This window comes from Arachis ipaensis, chromosome B1 (genome assembly GCF_059453495.1).
Source record: "Arachis ipaensis isolate K30076 ecotype BB chromosome B1, ASM5945349v1, whole genome shotgun sequence".
Taxonomy (NCBI): domain Eukaryota; kingdom Viridiplantae; phylum Streptophyta; class Magnoliopsida; order Fabales; family Fabaceae; genus Arachis; species Arachis ipaensis.
Window position 1 is genome coordinate 22,836,862 of NC_142436.1, and position 22,777 is coordinate 22,859,638.

The 22,777-nt window shown below is 40.2% G+C and overlaps 1 non-coding gene across 1 annotated transcript; it reads left to right on the forward strand.

Moving 5' to 3' along the window:
- Nucleotides 1-20,746: 20,746 nt before the first annotated feature.
- On the forward strand, nucleotides 20,747-20,854 carry LOC148575951 (small nucleolar RNA R71). Its single transcript, XR_015903121.1, has one exon. It is a non-coding gene; the product is annotated as a small nucleolar RNA R71 (small nucleolar RNA).
- Nucleotides 20,855-22,777: the final 1,923 nt, after the last annotated feature.

The following is a 22,777-nucleotide window of genomic DNA, read 5'->3' on the forward strand; positions in this document are numbered from 1 at the left end:
CCAGCGATTCTGCAAATTATGCAGATCGCGCATGCCACGCGATCGCGTCGCTCATGCAGACGCGTCATTCGCGTTTCGCTTCACCACGCGGGCGCGTCGTCCACGCCTCTGCGTCGCTCGTGCTTTTCCATTTTGTGCGGTCACGTCATCCATGCGGCCGCGTCACTGCGATTTGATCTTCTCCGTGCGGTCGCGTCGTCCATGTGGCCGCGTCGCTTCTCGCTGGTCATCTCCTCAATTTCTTGTGTTCCTTCTATTTTTGCTAGCTTCCTTTCCAATCTCCAACTCATTCTTGCCCTATAAAGCCTGAAATGCTTAACACACAGATCACGGCATCGAATGGAATAAAGGAGATGTAAAATGTATAATTAATTGTCTCTAGGAAGCAGTTTTCACTCATGTAATAATTTCAGGAAGGAAATATAAATGCATGCTATTTTAATGAATAAGTGGGTCAGGATCACGATAAAACCACACAATTAAACACAATATAAACCATAAAATAGTGGTTTATCAACCTCCCCACACTTAAACATTAGCATGTCCTCATGTTTAATTGAAGGAGATAAAGTAAATAGGTATGAACATGCAGAAATTCATGCAATGCAATGCAATGCAATCCTATATATATGAATGCAACTATATGATTCTTGCCCACTTGATCAAAAGTAAATAAGCTCTTCAAAACAATTACAAATCAAATTCCACTAATTCTATCATTATACAGTAAGATAGATAAAAGTGCAAGAAGATAGCTTATGAAAGCAGGGAACATGAAAATTCAAGCATTGAACCCTCACTGATGATATATATACGCTCTAATCTCTCTAGTGTATAGGGTAATCACTCTATCCTTCTCTAATCATGCTCTCTAACTTTTGTTCTTCTCCTAACCAATCAACAACAGTTAATATACCAATGCAAATATCATGAGGTCTTTTCAAGGTTGTAATGGGGCCAAGGTAGGTAGGGATACATGTATGGTCAAGTGAGCTTATAAATTGAATCTTTAATTAACCCAAGCTTCAACCTAACCTGTATAACTTGCATAACCTTAGAATTCATACCTAGCTACCCATAATTCCCCTTTTACATTCCATACTCATGTATCAACTTTTTATTTTAATTTTTATCATATGTGCATTGATATTTGAATTCTCAATTCAGCATTGGGGTAATTTTGTCCCCTTATTTATTTATTAAAAATAATTTTTTTTAATTTTTTTATGGAAGCAAAAATAAACATAGCTTATCAATGCACCTAGATTTTTAATTCTTATAGTTTCACATGAGTAGGTATCCAAATTCCCATTAAATTATCACGACACATTCCCTTAATAACTTTTGTTCCCACAATTTTCCATATTTAATTGGCACACACAATTCTATCTCAAGCTAACCAAAGATTCAATTTGGGACATACAATTGTTTTTCCGCTTAAGGCTAGTGATGTGGTGAAATATAGAACAAATGGGAATTAAAGGGTCAAAGTGGTTAAGAAAGGTAGTTGAAAAAGGGTAGGCTTAATTTGGGTAAGTGAGTTTAAACAAATAATGGCCTCAATCATATGCAAGCATACAAATATAATAAATATTAGACATATAAGATAAAACAAAATATAGATTACAATCATAGAGAAGTAAACACACAAGAATAAAATAATTATAGTTAAATAATGTAACCATGCATAAAGGCTCAAATCTTTACAGGTTATGTATTCTTTAGCTCAAACATCATGTTCCAAATACAACTTCAAGCAAATTTATCATAAAAATTTTAAAAATTAGTGAAATTTTGTTCCAAAGATAGAGTCTTAGAAGAAACTTATTGTCTTTTCAATCAAGTAGAGCATGCATGCAACTAACCTATTACTATGCAATTTATCCTATTCTATAAAAGAAAGAAAAACTAACTAAAATATCCTAATTTATTGGTGCTAGGGAAGAGAAAATTACCTCCGGAAATCAGGTACTGACCGACCTCCCCACACTTAAGGCTTTGCACCGTCCTCGGTGCCATCTGTCAGGAACAGGGGTGGGCTGGTAGCAGTATCTCCACAGTTAGGACCATCATGGCTCCTTGTGCTGGTAAAAGAAGTGGAGTCCGGGGTGTCTGAGTCCTTGAAGTGTCCCTTGAGTAGCTCCTTGAGGTGTTTGAATCGGCGCTCGTTACGGCGCTCTCTTAACTTCGCTTTCTGTTCTTGCCGATCTAATCTTTTGATTATCTGCTGGAGCAATTCATCTGTTGTAGGTGCTTGTGATGTTGAAGAAGGGATATCTTCAACCGGAGCAGTAGGAAGGCTTGTAGTGGCTGCTGAAAGTCTGAGGTACTTCCCATTGGGGACCATACTGATCATCCCGTGGAAGCATGACTTTGGTGTCTCCAGCTCTGTAGGAAACACCGGCTGCTGAGACAAGATCTGAGACCAAGGCGGGAAAAGGTAAGTTCCCACAATTTGTACGTGTCCCATGGCATTCCGGATATGTCTTGGTAGATTCAGAGGCTGGTCTGTAAGGATGCACCATAGTAGAACGGCCATGTCTGCAGTGAAGGAGGACTCGTGAGTGCTCGGAAAGACGTAATGGGACATGATCTGTGCCCAAACATGAGCCTCCAAGGTAAGTGCGGAAGCTGATATTCCCTTAGGGTGGGTACGATGGTATCCGTAGATCCAACGGCTGCCAGGTAGTGCGATAACTCTGAGAACAGCTTCCCAGTCAAATTGGTACATCTGGCGCTTGAGTGCAGCTTCTTGAAAAGCGTCCAATCCTTCTGGAATAGGGGGAAGACTCAAAGCTTGTTGAATAGCCTCTTCTGTAATGGGGACTTACTTCTGACGAACAAAGACAGATTGCAGGATAGGCAGGTAGAAGTTAGAGTAGAACTCGACTACCCAAGAAAGATTGACCTGCTTCTGTTGTCGCTGTAGAAAACCCCATTGTCTTCGTTCAATTTGCGGCTCAACAAAAGTAGCAATATTAGGCGGGAGGATAAGAAGGTGATCGTTGTTGTAACTCCTTTCAGCCAGGATGGGGAACATATGCTCACAGTAGCGATTTGGAAATCGCGCAGTGTCCTTTGCTAGAAAGGCTTTCTCCTTTTCATCAACCTTGATAATCCTCTTAACCCTTTTTGTTGAGGGCTTGACTGCAGTTGAAGAAGGCTCTGCCACTAGTGCTCTTTTAGTTCCTCTTCTTGCTGGTGGTTTGGGAGTAGCTTTCTCTTTTCCTTTCTTGGTGGCCATCCTGAAAAGGGAAGAGAGAGTAGATTGAATTCAAAGAGATATATAGCAATGAAGAGAACGAAAAAGGATGGTCGTAAACACACATTAAAAGGTAAATGATGTCAACACACGCTCATGAGTACATGTGAAAGATCATTAATGGAAAATAGTTAGTGCATATGATGACAAGTGAATGCAAGGTGTTTATTGGCATGCCGGCAAAGGGCATGAGTAGCATAGACCAAGCATTACTTTGTAACAAACCATCACGTTTGTATTGACAATTAAATTCAATTAATATAATAGTAAAGGGAAGTTGTGAAAAGCAAGCATTGAATAGTAGAATAACATAGAGAAGTGCATAATGCCATATGGGCTTTTTCACAAACACATAGCATGCATGGGGAAGAAGGTATAGAAAGTATTAAAGTGAACATGCAAGCAACCCTTTAAAGAAAATAATATATAATTGTCAAACAATTTGCAACAATTCACAAGCATATAATAAAAAATAATGACTCAAATAAAATTCTAACACCATGTAAAAAGGAAAGAAGAAGGAAGAAAATATGAATAATGAAAAGAAAATAACATAAAAAAATAAGAATGATAGAAAAGAGAAGGATGAAGAAGAAAATAAAACCTTGTTAATAGAGGTGAGGGAGAGAGAGTGAAAGGTGAGATAGAAGGAAGCGGGGAGGAGGAAGAGATAAGGAGGGAAAAGAAAAAGTAGGATTTGGAGAAGAAAAAGATATGATAATTGGCAAAATTAGGTTGAGCTGTGCGGTGCAAGCGACGCAATCGCATGGGGCACGCGGTCGCGCGACTTGCGCTTAAGGTGAGGGACGCGGTCGCGTCGGTCACACAGTCGCGTGACCCAGTTTGTGCCAGTGGCGCGAGGGTTGCCTCGCACTCGCACAACTCTCTGTTCAAAATCATTAAATGCCAACTTTTAGGTGACGCGATCGCATGGGGCATGCGATCGCGTGAGTGGGAAGTTTATGGGGTACGACGTGGCCGCGTGGGGCACGCGGTCGCGTGAGGGGGACTGCGCGTCCAGCGCCAGTCCAGCACCACTCTAGCACAACTTTCAGCTGTGCACTCTTTCTACGTCAAAAATCAGGGCACGCGGTCGCGTGAGAGGTCATTATGCCCATACGACTCGGACGCATCGGCGACGTGGTCGTGTAGGCTGATTTGTGCCACTGGCACTCCTCCAGCCACGCTCCAGCATGACTCTCTATTCGTTTTTAATTTTTCTCTCCTCTCCTTGCCACGCGGACGCGTCACATGGCACTTTCCCCCTTTTTTTTTTTTAAATATACAGATGCAGATGCACGAAAGTACTGATAAAGAGAAGAGTTATTGAATATGAAAAACTAAAAATAAAGAAAAGAACGATCATACCATGGTGGGTTGTCTCCCACCTAGCACTTTGCTTTAACGTCCGTAAGTTGGACGCTCCACTAGCTCAATCTTCTGCTATGTGGGGATCTTCCAAGAGGAAGATCTCAAGCTCCTTGTTTTTCTGCATCTTCTCGCCATGGTATAGCTTTAGGCGTTGTCCATTAACTTTGATAAGTTCAGAACTTGAAGGATGACTTAGGTGATAAACTCCGTACGATTCGGCCTTCTCTACTCTGTATGGACCTTCCCATCTGGATCTCAACTTGCCTGGCATGAGCCTCAGATGAGATTTGTAAAGGAGGACTAAATCCCCAGGTTGGAACTCTTTCCTCTTGATGTGTTGATCATGTGCAGCCTTCATCTTTTCCTTGTATAGTCTTGAGTTCTCATAAGCTTCTAGGCGAAGGCTTTCTAGTTCTTGCAGTTGCAACTTCTTTTCAGCTCCGGCGTTCTCCATCCCCATGTTGCACTCCTTGACTGCCCAAAAGGCTTTGTGCTCTACCTCAACAGGGAGATGACAAGCTTTTCCATAAACTAAGCAGAACGGACTCATCCCAATGGGTGTTTTGTATGCTGTTCTGTACGCCCAGAGTGCATCTTGTAGCCTGGTGCTCTAGTCTTTTCTATGAGGTTTGACTATCTTCTGCAAGATACGCTTTATCTCTCTGTTTGATACCTCGGCTTGCCCATTGGTTTGAGGATGGTATGCTGTTGCAACCTTATGAATTATCCCATGCCTCTTCATTAATCCTGTTAGTCTCCTGTTACAAAAATGGGTGCCTTGATCGCTCACGATTGCTCGTGGTGATCCAAAGCGACAAATAACGTGGTTTCTCACAAAGGAAACAACAGTGTTAGCATCATCAGTGCGGGTAGGAATTGCTTCCACCCATTTGGAAACATAGTCCACAGCTAATAATATGTAAAAATAACCATTTGAATTTGGAAATGGACCCATGAAGTCAATGCCCCAAACATAAAAAATTTCACAGAAAAGCATAATTTGTTGAGGCATCTCATCCCTCCTGGATATATTACCAAATTTTTGGCATGGGGGGCAAGATTTACAAAATTCAGCAGCGTCTCTAAAAAGAGTAGGCCACCAGAATCCACAGTCCAAGATTTTTCTAGCAGTTCTTTGAGGGCCAAAATGTCTTCCACTCTCAGATGAATGACATTCCTCTAAGATGGACTGGAATTCTGATTGAGGCACACACCGTCTAATTACCTGATCAGTGCCACATCTCCATAAATATGGGTCATCCCATATATAATATTTAGACTCGCTTTTCAGCTTGTCTCTTTGATGCTTAGAAAAGTTAGGAGGAAATGTGTGGCTAACTAGATAATTAGCTACAGATGCATACCAGGGAGATACCTCAGATACTGCTTGCAGGTTATCAAATGGAAAATTATCATCTATAGGAGTAGAATCATCCTTAATGTGCTCAAGGCGACTCAAGTGGTCTGCCACTAAATTCTGGTTACCACTCATATCCTTTATTTCTAAATCAAATTCTTGTAATAGTAGTATCCAACGTATGAGCCTTGGTTTGTGTTCCTTTTTAGATAATAAATACTTTAAAGCTGCATGGTCCGAATACACTACTACTCTAGTACCAAGTAAATAAGCTCGGAATTTATCCAGAGCAAAAACAATAGCAAGAAGCTCTTTTTCAGTAGTAGTATAATTGGACTGGGCAGCGTCTAAAGTCTTAGACGCGTAAGCAATAACAAAAGGATCCTTACCTTCGCGCTGAGCCAGCGCTGCTCCTACTGCATGGTTGGAAGCATCGCACATGATTTCAAACGGCTGGCTCCAGTCTGGTCCTCTCACAATTGGAGCTTAAGTCAGGGCGGCCTTCAGCTTATCAAATGCTTGCTTGTAATCTTCACTGAACTTGAACTCAATATCCTTCTGTAGTAATCTGGATAAGGGAAGTGCTACCTTACTAAAGTCCTTAATAAATCTCCTGTAAAAACCTGCATGGCCAAGGAACGAACGGACTTCCCTCACAGAAGAGGGGTAAGGTAAACTAGAAATAATATTCACCTTTGCTGGGTCTACAGAAATGCCAGTATTAGATACCACATGTCCTAATACAATCCCTTGTTTCACCATAAAATGACAGTTTTCAAAATTCAATACAAGGTTTGTATTAACACATCTATCTAATACTCTAGATAATCCATCTAAGCAAATGCTAAAAGAATTACCATAAATGCTAAAATCATCCATAAAAACCTCCATACAGTCCTCAATAAGATCAGAGAAAAGACTCATCATACACCTTTGAAAAGTAGTTGGTGCATTGCACAAGCCAAAGGGCATTCTCTTGTAAGCATAAGTCCCAAAAGGACATGTAAAAGTGGTCTTTTCCTGATCCTCAGGAGCTATATGAATCTGGAAATAACCTGTGTAACCATCTAAAAGGCAATAATGTGATTTACCTGACAGGCGATCCAGCATTTGATCAATAAATGGAAGTGGGTAGTGATCCTTACGGGTAGCTTGGTTGAGACGCCTGTAATCAATGCAAACTCTCCAAGCATTCTGAACTCTAGTTGCTATGAGCTCTCCATGCTCATTCTTCACTGTAGTGACTCCAGACTTCTTGGGAACCACTTGTACTGGGCTAACCCATTCACTGTCTGAAATGGGATAGATGATACCTGCTTCCAATAGTCTGGTCACTTCCTTTTTGACAACCTCCAAGATAGTGGGATCCAATCTTCTTTGGGGTTGACGGACAGGTCTTGCTCCCTCTTCTAAAAATATTCTGTGCTCACATACTTGAGGGTTGATGCCTACTATGTCTGCCAAACTCCACCAATTGCCTTCTTGTGCCTCCTCAGTACATCAAGTAACTGCTCTTCTTGTTGAGAAGTAAGTTCCCTTGCAATGATAACCGGAAACTGATGCCAAGGCATCTTAGGCTAGTTTCACTAGCATTTTTCTGTTAGTTTTAGTTGTTTTATGCATTTTCTTGAGCTTAAAGTAACCAAGAATGGTTAAATGAATAACAAAGCAATGAACCATCCAAACAGTATGATTTTGATGCAAATTCCATGAGTTTTTAGTTATATTACTTGAATGCTATGAATGGAAGATTTCTCATGAAATTTTGCAAGACTTTGATGCAATTGTTTGGATGATTTCAGGGAAGAAGAGGCTAGGCAAGGAAGCAACAAAATCAATAAAGGAAGCTTGAATATCACATGTGGAGTTTAAGTTCCAGTTTAAGCTTAAACTGGAACTTAAACTACCAAACCATATAATGCTGGAAATGGCGTTTAAGTTCCAGTTTAAGCCTAAACTGGAGCTTAAACGCCAGAATCATGAAGGCTAAGAAATGCTGGAACTGGCGTTTAACCTCCAGTTTAACCTTAAACTGGAAGTTAAACGCCAGAATGAGAATTTCACCAAGGGAGCATTTCCACGTTTAAGCTCCAGTTTAACCTTAAACTGGAGCTTAAACGTGTTCGACACATTTCTCACCAGGAAGCATTTCCACGTTTAACCTCCAGTTTAACCTTAAACTGGAGGTTAAACGCCAGAAGTAAGAAAGGCACCAGGAGCATTTCCACGTTTAAGCTCCAGTTTAAGGTTAAACTGGAGCTTAAACGTGTTCGACTATTTCTCTCCTCCAGGGTTGCTTTCTCATTTCCACGTTTAAGCTTCAGTTTAACCTTAAACTGAAGCTTAAACGTGTTCGACATTTCACACTCCTGGGTTGCTTTCTTCCATTTCCACGTTTAAGTTTCAGTTTAACCTTAAACTAAAACTTAAACTTCAACTTAAACGCCACTTTTTGAAAGGATTTCTGGGCCAAATATATTGAAGTTTAAGTTAGCATTTGAGCACAAACATTAACTTAAACGTATTATGGTATGAAACCCAATTGAATATCATGGTTATGGGATTGGGCCTGAAGAATTGATGAGTCTGGAGCTTCAATTTGTTGAGTCTTGTGTCATTACTTGTTTATCACTATGTTTGCTCAATGAATGTTACAGAAGTGGATCACAGCCTCATCAGGATTATGGACCATAAACCCAAAGCAAAAGGAAATCAGGGAAAGGCCTCAAAGCCCAAGAAACACAACAGAAGCTCAATTTAGAAAGTGTATAAATAGGATAGAATTTAAGTTAGTTGACACTTTTTTGAGGGGGGAGAACTTGGATGATTTTCTTTTAGTTTTGTAATTGAATTCAGAGCTATGACTCACTAAACCCCTTTCATTGGGTTAGGGAGCTCTATTGTAATTCAATGAATCAATAATAGTTTTATCTTCTTCTTCAATCTTTTCTCTTGAATTTTGTTAGGAAGCTTCTCGATCTAATTCCATTGGGTAGTTGTCTTGGGAAAGAAACTACTCATAATTGGAATCCTTCGGAACCTTGGGAAAGGAATGAAGGATTCATGCTAGAGAAGCTTTCTCACAGTGAATTGGATTGGGGTTTGGATGGATATTGTGACATGTAATCCTACCAAATTGTGGTTCATGAAACTGTGTGGTATAATCAGTGATCGAGCATCATCTCTTCTTATGAACATTTAAACCAAGGGATTGGGAATTTGTTTGTTTTTAGAGAGAATTGGTGAGCCAAGGGATTGGGATCCAATCATCTAAGATTGCCAAGCAAAATTCAATGAATGCATTGGTTGAGGAAGGGATAAAAGTTGTTTTGATTCGGAGATCTCAATATCTCCTAACACCAATGAACTCCCCATTTCTGATTTACCACTTTCTCTTTACATTCTGCAATTAAATTCCTGCAATCACCCCCATCCCTTTTAATTTCAGCAATTTAGCTTCTCGCTCTTTAATTCATGCAATTTTACATTCCGCAATTCTCATCTAAATCTTGATTCCGCTCAACTAGAACATACTTCTAATCCGAATTGCTCACTCAACCAATCCTTGTGGGATTCGACCTCACTCTATTGTGAGTTTTTACTTGACGATAACCGGTGCACTTGCCGGAAGGAATTTTGCCGATCGTGCAATTTCCTAAATCGTAGCATATCAAGTTTATGCACATCAGAAACTTCTGCTCATCTTTAAGATAAGCATATTTGAGATGTGGAGGGAGGGGTTTCAACTCTAACTTCTGATCATGGGCAGGCTCTGGATTATCTGGAGCTTGTGAAAATGGCGAAGTGCCCTCATTGTCAGTTAAGAGGGTCCCCACACTTGGACCTTGTCCAATGTGCTTCTCTTCTAACTCTTCCTTGTGAACTTCAGCTACATTTTCATCTATGACATCACACTAGAAGATAGAATGATCTTCTGGAGGGTTGTTTATGACTCCATTCAGATTGAAGATTACTATTCGGCCATCTATTTCAAAAGAGTATGTTCCTGAAAAAACATCCAATTTGAATTTTGATGTCTTCAGGAATGGTCTTCCAAGTAGGATTGATGATGGCTTATCTGAGTCATTATGGGGCATCTCCAAGATATAAAAATCAGTGGGAAATGTAAGCCCTTTAATGTTCACTAAAACATCTTCAGCAACTCCAGCCACTGTAATAATGCTTTTATCTGCTAACACAAAACGAGCTACCGACCTTTTTAAGGGAGGGAGCCTCAAAATATCATATATAGACAAGGCATTATACTAACACAGGCTCCTAAATCACACATGCAATCATAAATTACTACTCCACCAATAGTACAACTAACTATACAAGGACCTGGGTCACTACACTTCTCAGGTAATCCTCCCATTAAAGCAGATATGGAACTACCTAAAGGAATAGTTTCTAATCATGAATTTTGTCCTTATGTATACATAAATCTTTTAGAAACTTTGCATATTTAGGTACTTGTTGAATAACATAAAAAAGAGGAACGATTACCTCAACCTTTTTGAATATTTCTACCATTTTGGGATCGTGTTCCAGTTGCTTCCTGGGCTTCCTTGCAAGTTGTGAAAATGGAATGGGAGTGGTGTTTTCTGCAGTGTCTGCACCTCTTGGTACTTCCTCCTGTGGTTGGGTTTCTTCTTTTTCAGTTATGTCCTGTATGTCCTCTTCCTCTTCAACATCTTCTATTTCTACGACCTCTTCATCTGAGGCGTGTTCTGGTGGGCTTGGCTCCTCCTGATTCCTCTCCTGCAGTGTGGTTCCGGACCTTAGGGTGACGACATTAATGCCCCCTTTCGGATTGGGTAATGGTTGAGAGGGAATTCCAGTGGAACTTGAAGATTGGTTATTGGAATTTTGCATTGATCCAATCTGTGAGACAAGAGCTTGCAAAGTAGCGGTCAGACCATTCAGACTGGCATTAATGTTATTTTCCATGGTCTGTTGACTTCGCACAAAAAATTTTAGTAACTCTTCATTAGGAGATGAAGAAGGGTGAGTAAATTAAGAGGTCTGCTGTTGGGTATTCTGTGGTCCTTGGGACTGCCTCAGGTGAGGTGCTCTGTAAGGTTGGTTCTGCTGCCTGTTGTTATTATTATTCCACCTCTGATTTCCCTGATTATCTCTGCCTCCTCTATTATTGTTGTCCCTCCAATTCTGGTTAGAATTGTCCTGCCATCCATGGTTATTATTTCCACCTTGATTGTACCCTTGGTTGGGGCGGTCATAGAAGTTATGAGTGGATGCCACCATGTTGTCTTCCTGCTGGAGTTGCGAGCATTCATCAGTATAATGGCTATAATCAGCACAAATTTCGCAAACTCTCTGTGGGACTAACTGTTGGTTTTGCTGTGGTGAAGGAGGTTGAGCTTGCTGAACTTATTGTTGATTCAATTGCATCTGCTTCAGCAAGTTGGTCATTTCACAGATACTTTGGGTTAGAGCAGCAGTCTCTCTGCTAGAGGATACTTCTGCAACAGCTTTTGAACGGCCTTGCTTCTGTCTGTGGTTCCTAGTAGATTCAGCTAAGTCGCTGATCAATTGACATGCCTCATCAGTGGTCTTGTACTTTTTCATAGACCCATTGCTAGCACTTTCCAATGTGGTCTTATCTTGGGGCCTCATACCCTGTGTGATATAGCTGAGTAACACTATCTTGTCGATCATGTGGTGGGGGCATGCTTCCAGAAGACTATTGAAGCGCTCCCAGTATTCAAAGAGAGTCTCGTTGTCATCTTGAACAATTGCGGAAATGTCTTTCCTTAGTTTATCAGTAACTTCAGATGGAAAGAATTTCTCCAAAAACTCTTTTTTGAGCGTATCCCAGTTGGATACATTTGCTAGGGGTTGAGTGTAGTACCACTCTCTTGCTTTTCCCTCAAGAGAAAACGGGAAAGCTTTTAGCAGAATTGAAGTTTCATCTGTACCATCTCGCTTGACAGTAGAACAGGCTGCCTGGAAATCTCTCAGGTGCTTGATAGGCTCTTGAGCAGGTAAGCCATGAAACTTGGGTATCAAATTGAGCAGTGCGGTCTTTATTTCGAAATTTGTAGCCACTGTTGAGTGATGCACTTGAAAAGGTTGCATTGTAAAATTAGGGGCTCCTTCTTCCTGGATGGTAACTCTCCTAGGTTCTGCCATGTCTTCTACATGTGAATCAACCGAATCAATAGAACGGGAGCTGGTTTCTTCCTCAAGTTCACTTTCAGATCCGCCCTCAGAGCGGACTAACCGATGCCAAGCTCGCCTTATTCGTGAAATAGTCCTTTCTATTTCAGGATCGAATATTAGCAAGCATGGATCAGGAAGTGAACGCGTCATTTGACGAAAGAAACAGGAAGCTCATAGTAGCAAAATAAAATAAAATGCAAATAAATAAATTCTAATTAATAACTTTAGCACTCTATTGCAACGCCCCGGCAACGGCGCCAAAAATTGATGCGGGCAGAAATTAGCGAATTAAAAATTATTAAAATATATATGTTGCGAGTATAGTTCTTAATTCGCCAGAAATCCGCCTATCAATTTAGAAAGGTATCACAGAAAATTGAATTTAAAATACTGAGAGTATGAATCACAGGTCGTCTCCCAACGAGTTGCAGAAAAGTGTGCTATTCTATTAATCAGAGGTTTTCAAAAAGATTTGAATTGGGCAAACAGGAAATTAAATTGATGAATTTGAATAATGTGAATAAAAGCCTTGACTGGGAATTGATTAGTTGGAATCCCTATTATTGTTGGAATGCTCTCAGGATTAATTGACAATTAAAGGTTATCCTGTTTAGTTATCCTTCACTAGGTGAGGGAAAGTCAAACGAGTTGGAATGCTACGTCCGTTCACAAGTTGCAATCCACTTAATTAAAAGGGATTGGTGTTAATGATTAGGAAGCAATCCAACCATAAACCCAATTACAATTTTTCTTTCAAGCCTTCCAACTCAAGGGTTCCTTTCAATCAATTTCCCATCAAGTTAGGGAACTACTCACTCATTGTAAAGGTAAAATTCATAGCATATGAAAAGGAATTAAAGAAAGACATTGTAAATAAAAATTAAAATAGTCAATTAAAAATAAAAGTGATCCTTGTATTAAATAATCCTAAGAGTATTCCAATGGTAAAATTAACAAAGCAAAGAACATGGAAGAGTAAACCAAGTAAAGAAAACGAACTAGAATGACGAAGTCTTGATGAGGTAATAACTCTTCTCAGTGTTCCAATGCCAAAAAAAAAAGAGAAACTAAAATCCTAAGAACTATGAATGTGTAGAGAGAAAACCTAGAGGAAGAGTAAAACTAGATCTAAAAGCTAAAACTATGTAGAATGAATGTTGTCTTTGGTTTCTGCATGTTCTCTGGCTCTAGTCTGCTGTTCTGGGCCAAAACTTGGGTCAAAAATAGGGTCCAAAATCGCCCCCAGCGATTCTGCAAATTATGCAGATCGCGCATGCCACGCGATCGCGTCGCTCATGCAGACGCGTCATTCGCGTTTCGCTTCACCACGTGGGCGCGTCGTCCACGCCTCCGCGTCGCTCGTGCTTTTCCATTTCGCGCGGTCGCGTCATCCATGCGGCCGCATCACTGCGATTTGATCTTCTCCACGCGGTCGCGTCGTCCATGCGGCCGCGTCGCTTCTCGCTGGTCATCTCCTCAATTTCTTGTGTTCCTTCCATTTTTGCTAGCTTCCTTTCCAATCTCCAACTCATTCTTACCCTATAAAGCCTGAAACGCTTAACACACAGATCACGGCATCGAATGGAATAAAGAAGATGTAAAATGTCTAATTAATCATCTCTAGGAAGCAGTTTTCACTCATGTAATAATTTCAGGAAGGAAATATAAATGCATGCTATTTTAATGAATAAGTGGGTCAGGATCATGATAAAATCACACAATTAAACATAATATAAACCATAAAATAGTGGTTTACCAGCTCCTCAATGTCTCCTCCTTGCCTTTGTTGCTCCTCTCTCATGGTTCTTTGGTCTTCTCTAATTTCATGGAGGAGGATGGAATGCTCTTGTTGCTCCACCCTTAGTTGTCCCATGTTGGAACTTAATTCTCCTAGGGAGGTATTGATTTGCTCCCAATAGTTTTGTGGAGGAAAATGCATCCCTTGAGGCATCTCAGGGATTTCATGATGAGGAGTTTCCTCATGCTCTTGGTGAGGTTCTCTCACTTGCTCCATCCTTTTCTTAGTGATAGGCTTTTCCTCATCAATGAGGATGTCTTCCTCTATGTCAATTCCAGCTGAATTGCAGAGGTGACAAATGAGATGAGGGAAGGCTAACCTTACCACAGTGGAGGACTTGTCCGCCACCTTGTAGAGTTCTTGGGATATAACCTCATGAACTTCTACTTCCTCTCTAATCATGATGCTATGAATCATGATAGCCCGGTCTATAGTAACTTCAGACCGGTTGCTAGTAGGAATGATTGAGCGTTGGATGAACTCCAACCATCCCCTAGCCACGGGCTTGAGGTCATGCCTTCTTAGTTGAACCGGCTTCCGTCTTGAATCTTTCTTCCATTGAGCGCCCTCTTCACAGATGTCCATGAGGACTTGGTCCAACCTTTGATCAAAGTTGACCCTTCTAGTGTATGGGTGTGCATCTCCTTGCATCATAGGCAAGTTGAATGCCAACCTTACATTTTCCGGACTAAAATTTAAGTATTTTCCTAGGACCATTTTAAGCCAATTCTTAGGATCCGGGTTCACACTTTGATCATGGTTCTTGGTGATCCATGCATTGGCATAGAACTCTTGAACCATTAAGATTCCGACTTGTTGAATGGGGTTGGTGAGAAATTCCCAACCTCTTCTTCGGATCTGATGTCGGATCTCCGGATATTCGCCCTTTTTGAGCTTAAAAGGGACCTCGGGGATCACCTTCTTCTTGTCCACAACTTCATAGAAGTGGTCTTGATGCACCCTTGAGAGGAATCTCTCCATCTTCCATGACTCGGAGGTGGAAGCTTTTGCCTTCCCTTTCCTCTTTCTAGAGGTTTCTCCGGCCTTTTGTGCCATAAATGGTTATGGAAAAACAAAAAGCTTTAGCTTTTACCACACCAAACTTAGAAGGTTGCTCGTCCGCGAGCAAAAGAATAAAGAAGAGAGTAGAAGAAGAAGAAATAGAGGAGATGGAGGGGGCTTTGTGTTTTGGCCAAGGGGGATGGGTAGTGTGTATGTTGTGTGAAAATGAAGGAGTGAAGATGGGTTTATATAGCAGTGGAGAGGGGGGGTATGGTTCGGCCATTATGGGTGGGTTTGGGTGGGAAAGTGGTTTGAATTTGAATGGTGAGGTAGGTGGGGTTTTATGAAAGATGGATGTGAGTGGTGAAGAGAATGGTAGGATTTGATAGGTGAGGGGTTTTTGGGGAAGAGGTATTGAGGTGATTGGTGAATGGTTGAAGAAGAGAGAGAGAGGTGGGGTAGGTGGGGATCCTGTGGGGTCCACAGATCCTGAGGTGTCAAGAATTTCTTATCCCTACACCATGTGGCGTGCAAAGCGCCCCTTGCTGCCAATCCTGGCGTTAAACGCCAGGCTGCTGCCCATTTTTGGCGTTTAACGCCAGCTTCTTGCCCATTCCTGGCATTAAACGCCAGTCTGGTGCCCATTTCTGGCGTTAAACGCCCAAAATGATGCCAGACTAGGCGTTAAACGCCCATTCTGCTACCCTTACTGGCGTTTAAACGCCAGTAAGTTTCTCCTCCAGGGTGTTCTTTTTTTTATTCTGTTTTTCTTTCTGTTTTTGCTTTTTCAATTGTTTTTGTGACTTCACATGATCATCAACCTACAGAAAACATAAAATAACAAAAGAAAATAGAAATTTAACATCGATAAGTAAAAATTGGGTTGCCTCCCAACAAGCGCTTCTTTAATGTCAATAGCTTGACAGTGGGCTCTCCTGGAGCCTCACAGATGTTCAGAGCAATGTTGGAACCTCCCAACACCAAACTTAGAGTTTGAATATGGGGGTTCAACACCAAACTTAAAGTTTGGTTGTGGCCTCCCAACACCAAACTTAGAGTTTGACTGTGGGGGCTCTGTTTGACTCTGTATTGAGAGAAGCTCTTCATGCTTCCTCTCCATGGTGATAGAGGGATATCCTTGAGCTTTAAACACAAGGGAGTCTCCATTCACTTGAATGATCAATTCTCCTCTGTCAACAGCAATCACAGCTTTGGCTGTGGCTAGGAAGGGTCTGCCAAGGATAATAGATTCATCCATACACTTCCCAGTCTCTAGAATTATGAAGTTAGCAGGGATGTAGTGGCTGATGAGCGGATAATTTATACGCTTTTTGACATTGTTTTTAGTATGTTTTTAGTAGGATCTAGTTACTTTTAGGGATGTTTTTAATAGATTTTGTGTTAAATTCACATTTCTGGACTTTACTATGAGTTTGTGTGTTTTTCTGTGATTTCAGGTATTTTCTGGCTGAAATTGAGGGACTTGAGCAGAAATCAGATTCAGAGGTTGAAAAAGGACTGCTGATGCTGTTGGATTCTGACCTCCCTGCACTCAAAGTGGATTTTCTGGAGCTACAGAACTCGAAATGGCACGCTTCCAATTGCGTTGGAAAGTAGACATCCAGGGCTTTCCAGCAATATATAATAGTCCATACTTTGGCCAAGAATTGATGACGTAAACTGGCGTTCAACGCCAGCCTTCTGCCCAAATCTGGCGTCCAGCGCCAGAAAAGGATCCAAAACCAGAGTTGAACGCCCAAACTAGCACAAAAACTGGCGTTCAACTCCACAAATGGCCTCTGCACGTGCAACACTTAAGCTCAGACCAAACACACACCAAGTGGGCCCCGGAAGTGGATTTATACATCAAATACTTACTCATGTAAACCCTAGTAGCTAGTTTATTATAAATAGGACCTCTTACTATTGTATTAGGCATCTTTGGATTACCTTATGATCCTTTGATCACGCTTTAGGGGGCTGGCCATCTCGGCCATGCCTGGACCTTCCACTTATGTATTTTCAACGGTAGAGTTTCTACACTCCATAGATTAAGGTGTGGAGCTCTGCTGTTCCTCAAAGATTAATGCAAGTACTACTGTTTTCTATTCAATTCATCTTATTTCGCTTCTAAGATATCCATTCGCACCCAAGAACGTGATGAAGGTGATGATTATGTGTGACGCTCATCATCCTTCTCCCTTATGAACGCGTGCCTGACAAACACTTCTGTTCTACATGAATTAAGCTAGAGTGAATATCTCTTAGATCTCCTAACCAGAATCTTCGTGGCGTAAGCTAGAATGATGGCGGCATTCAAGAGAATCCGGAAGGTCTAAACCTTGTCTGTGGTATTCTGAGTAGGATTCAATGATTGAATGACTGTGACGAGCTTCAAACTCGCGATTGTTGGGCGTTAGTGACAGACGCAAAAGGAGGGTGAATCCTATTCCAGCATGATCGAGAACCGACAGATGAATAGCCGTGCCGTGACAGGGTGCGTGAGCATATTATTCACTGAGAGGAGGGGATGTAGCCACTGACAACGGTGATGCCCTTGCATAAAGCCAGCCATGGAAAGGAGTAAGACGGATTGGATGAAGATAGCAGGAAAGCAGAGGTTCAGAGGAACGAAAAGCATCTCCATTCGCTTATCTGAAATTCCTACCAATGATTTACATAAGTATCTCTATCCCTATTCTATTATTTATTATTCGAAAACTCCATGATTATGTTATATCCGCCTGATTGAGATTTACAAGGTAACCATAGCTTGCTTCATACCTACAATCTCCGTGGGATTCGACCCTTACTCACGTAAGGTATTACTTGGACGACCCAGTGCACTTGCTGGTTAGTTGTATCGAAGTTGTGACAATTATGAATTAAGATCAAAGCACCAAGCTTTGGAGCCATTACCAGGGATTGTTCGAGCCTGGACATCACAATTTCGTGCACCAGTGACCTTCAACCTTTACCAAGACATCCTCTACAAGTCCATAAGCCTGTTTCTTTGAATTGTCTGCCATCTCCAATGAGATTCTTACAGCTTGTACCTCAATGATCCCTAGTTTCTCCATTACAGAGAGAGGCATGAGGTTTATGCTTGACCCTAGGTCACACAGAGCCTTCTCAAAGGTCATGGTGCCTATGGTACAAGGTATTGAGAACTTTCCAGGATGTTGTCTCTTCAGAGGTAATCTCTGCCTAGTCAAGTCATCCAGTTCTTTGATGAGCAAAGGGGGTTCTTCCTCCCAAGTCTCATTACCAAATAACTTGGCATTTAGCTTCATGATTGCTCCAAGATACTTAGCAACTTGCTCTTCAGTAACATCTTCATCCTCTTTAGAGGATGAATACTCATCAGAGCTCATGAATGGCAAAAGTAAATTTAATGGAATCTCTATGGTCTCAGTCTGAGCCTCAGATTCCCATGGTTCCTTGATAAACCACTATTTTATGGTTTATATTGTGTTTAATTGTGTGGTTTTATCATGATCCTTACCCACTTATTCATTAAATTAGCATGAAATTATAATTCCTTCCTGAATTTATAACATGTTTGAAAACTGCTTCTTAGAGACTTTAATTATGTATTTTTAATTCTCCTTTATTCCATTCGATGTCGTGATCTGTGTGTTGAATGTTTCAAACTTTATAGGGCATGAATGAGTTGGAGATTGGAAAGGAAGCTAGCAAAAATGGAAGGAACACAAGAATTTGAGGAGATAACCAGCGAGAAGTGACGCGGTCGCATGGCTCACGCAACCGCGCGAAGGAGAGCAAATCGCAGTGACGTGGCCGTATGGCTCACGCGGCCGCGCGGATTGGAAAAGCACAGTCGACGCGGTAGCGTGGACGACGCGAACGCGTGGCAAGGAAAAGCACGAATGACGCGATCGCGTGACATGTACGATCTGCATAATCTGCAGAATTCGCTGGGGGCGATTTTGGACCTTATTTCGACCCAGTTTTCGGCCCGGAATAGCAGACTAGAGCCAGAGAATATGCAGAAACAAGAGACAACATTTATTCTACACAGTTTTCAGTTTTAGATCTAGTTTTACTCCCTTACGTTTCTCTCTCTAGGTTTAAGAATTTTAATTTTCAATTGGTCTTAGCATTGGAACATTGAGAAGAGTTATTTTCCTCATCAAGACTTCGTCATTCTAGTTCGTTCTCTTAACTTGGTTTTATTCTTCCATGTTCTTCGCTTTGTTCAATTTTGTTATTTGAATACTTTCATGATTATTTAATACAAGGATTATTTCTTCCATTTTAATTTATTTTTCCATTCCAATAATCATGTCTTCTTTTAATTCCCTTTCATGTGTTATGGATTTATTATTTACAATGAGTGAGTAGTTCCCTCACTTGATGGGGAGTTGATTGAAAGGAACTATTGAGTTGGAAGGATTGAAAGAAAATTTGTAATTGGGTTAACTGTTGGATTGTTATCTAATCACTAACACCAATCCCTTTGAACTAAGTGGGTTGCAACTCGTGAATAGATCTAGCATTCCAACTTGTTTGACTTTCCTTTACCTAGTAAAGGATAACTAAACAGAACAACCATTAATTATAAATTAATCTTGAGATCATTCCATCAATAATAGAGATTCCAACTAATCAAATCCCAGTCAAGGCTTTTATTCATATTATTTGAATTTTCTCAATTTAATTTTCCACCTACTTAACTCAACTTCTTGGAACATCTGATTAATAAAATAGCACACTTTTCTGCAACTCGTTGGGAGACGACCTGGGACTTAAACTCCCAGTAATTTTTAATTTAAACTCTCTGTGACATATTTCTAAATTGATAGGAATATTTTCGGTGAGTTAAGAGCTATACTTGCAACGTAACTATTCTAATAATTTTTAATTCACCAACTTCTGTGTCTCATCATTCCTCATTAGGGAACTCCTTGGAGGCCAGTGGGCGTCCATTGAGGTCTTCCTCAGTGGAGATCACTGCCTCTTCCTCCTCTCCAGGTTCGGCCATGTGAGACATGTTTATGGCCTTGCACTCTCTCTTTGGATTCTCTTATGTATTGCTTGGGAGAGTACTAAGAGGGAGTTCAGTAATTTTCTTACTCAGCTGACCCACTTGTGCCTCCAAATTTCTAATGGAGGACCTTGTTTCAGTCATGAAACTTTGAGTGGTTTTGATTAGATCAGAGACAATGGTTGCTAAGTCAGAGTGGCTTTGCTTAGAATTCTCTGTCTGTTGCTGAGAAGGTGATGGAAAAGGCTTGCTATTGCTAAACCTGTTTCTTCCACCATTATTGTTGTTGAAACCTTGTTGAGGTCTCTGTTGATCCTTCCATGAGAGATTTGGATGATTTCTCCATCAAGGATTATAGGTGTTTCCATAGGGTTCTCCTATGTAATTCACCTCTTCCATTGCTGGGTTCTCAGGATCATAAGCTTCTTCTTCAGAGGAAGCTTCCTTAGTACTGCCTGTTGCTGCTTGCATTCCAGACAGACTCTGAGAAATCATATTGACTTGTTGGGTCAATATTTTATTCTGAGCCAATATGGCATTCAGAGTATCAATCTCAAGAACTCATTTCTTCTGAGCTATCCCATTATTCACAGGATTTCTTTCAGAAGTGTACATGAATTGGTTATTTGCAACCATTTCAATGAGTTTCTGAGCTTCTGCAGGAGTCTTCTTCAGATGAAGAGATCCTCCAGCAGAGCTATCCAATGACATCTTGGATAGTTCAGATAGACCATCATAGAAAATACCTATGATGCTCCATTCTGAAAGCATGTCAGAAGGGCATCTTCTGATCAATTGCTTGTATCTTTCCCAAGCTTCATAGAGGGGTTCACCTTCCTTCTGTCTGAAGGTTTGGACTTCCACTCTAAGCTTGCTCAATTTTTGAGGTGGAAAGAACTTTGCCAAGAAGGCATTGACTAACTTTTCCCAAGAGTTCAGGCTTTCTTTAGGTTGTGAATCCAACCATGTCCTAGCTCTGTCTCTTACAGCAAAAGGAAAAAGCATAAGTCTGTAGACTTCAGGGTCAACCCCATTGGTCTTGACAGTGTCACAGATTTGCAAGAATCCAGCTAAGAACTGATGAGGATCTTCCAATGGAAGTCCATGAAACTTGCAATTCTGTTGCATTAGAGAAACTAATTGAGGCTTAAGCTCAAAGTTGTTTGCTCCAATGGCAGGGATTGAGATGCTTCTCCCATAGAAGTCGGGAGTAGGTGCAGTAAAGTCACCAAGCACCTTCCTTGCATTGTTGGCATTATTGTTTTCGGCTGCCATGGTATCTTCTTCCTTGAAGAGTTCTGTTAGGCCTTCTAAAGAGAACTGTGCTTTAGCTTCTCTTAGCTTTCTCTTCAAGGTCCTTTCAGGTTCAGGATCAGCTTGAACAAGTATGCCTTTATCTTTGCTCCTGCTCATATGAAAGAGAAGAGAACAAGAAAGTAGGAAATCCTCTATGTCACAGTATAGAGATTCTTTGAGGTGTCAGAGGAAAAGAAGAATAGAAGGAGGAGGTAGATAGAAGAGAATTCGAACTTATTAAGAGGAATAGAGTTCGAATTATACCTTGAGGAGGAGTGTTAGTCCCTTAAATAGAAGGATGTGAGAAGAGGGGAAGAATTTTCGAAAATAAATTAAAAAGCTTTTGAAATAATTAAAAAGAAATTTGAAAATTTGATTGAGATTTTCGAAAACTAAGATTGGGAAAGAAATAAAGTGATTTTTGAAAAAGATTTTGAAATTAGAAATTAAAAAGATATGATTGAAAAATTAATTTTGAAAAAGATGTGATTGAAAAGATATGATTGAAAAGATATGATTGAAAATCAAATAAAAAAAGAGAAAGTTTTAAAATTAAAGTTGATTACTTGACTAATAAGAAATTAAAAGATATGATTCTTAAAATTTAAAATTTGATCCTTTCTTAATATGCAAGTAACAACTTGAAAATTTTGAAGTAAATTATTAATTTTAGCAAGGATTTTCAAAAATAGTAAAAAAAAATGGAAAGAAATTGATTTTGAAGAGATATTATTGAAAAGATATAATTTGAAAAAGATTTGATTTTGAAAAATTATGAAGATTTAAAAAAAATCTGAATTAAAAACAAAATCTTCCCTCTAATGTCATCCTGGCATTAAACGCCGAGAATGGCATCCATTCTGGCGTTTAACGGCCAAAACTCTACCTTTTTGGGCGTTAAACGCCCAGTCAGGTACCCTGGCTGGCGTTTAAACGCCAGTTTGCCTTCTTCACTGTGCGTTTTGAACGCCCAGCTTTTTCTGTTTGATTCCTCTGCTGAATGTTCTGAATCTTCAATTCTCTATATTATTGACTTCAAAAGACATAGTTTTAAAAATATTTTTTGAATTTTTGATGATGAGAAACAATAAAAATGCAACTAAGATCAAGTAAACAATGCATGCAAGACACCAAACTTAGAAATTTTCATACTAGAGACACTAACAAATTGAAAATGCCTATTAAAAACAACAAAACACACAAAACAAGAGTATTTAAAGATCAGAACAAGTAAATCATCAAGAACAACTTGAAGATTAATGAACATAATGCATGTATTCGAAAAATGCAAGAAGAATAAAAACATGCAATTGACACCAAACTTAAAAATTGATACTAGACTCAAACAAGAAACACAAAATATTTTTTATTTTTATGGTTTTATAAATTTTTTTGTGATTTTTGAAACTTATATGGAAAAGAAAATAAAGAGAATCAAAACTTTTAATAAGAATTCCAGGAATCATGCAATGTTAGTCTAAGACTCCGGTCCAGGAATTA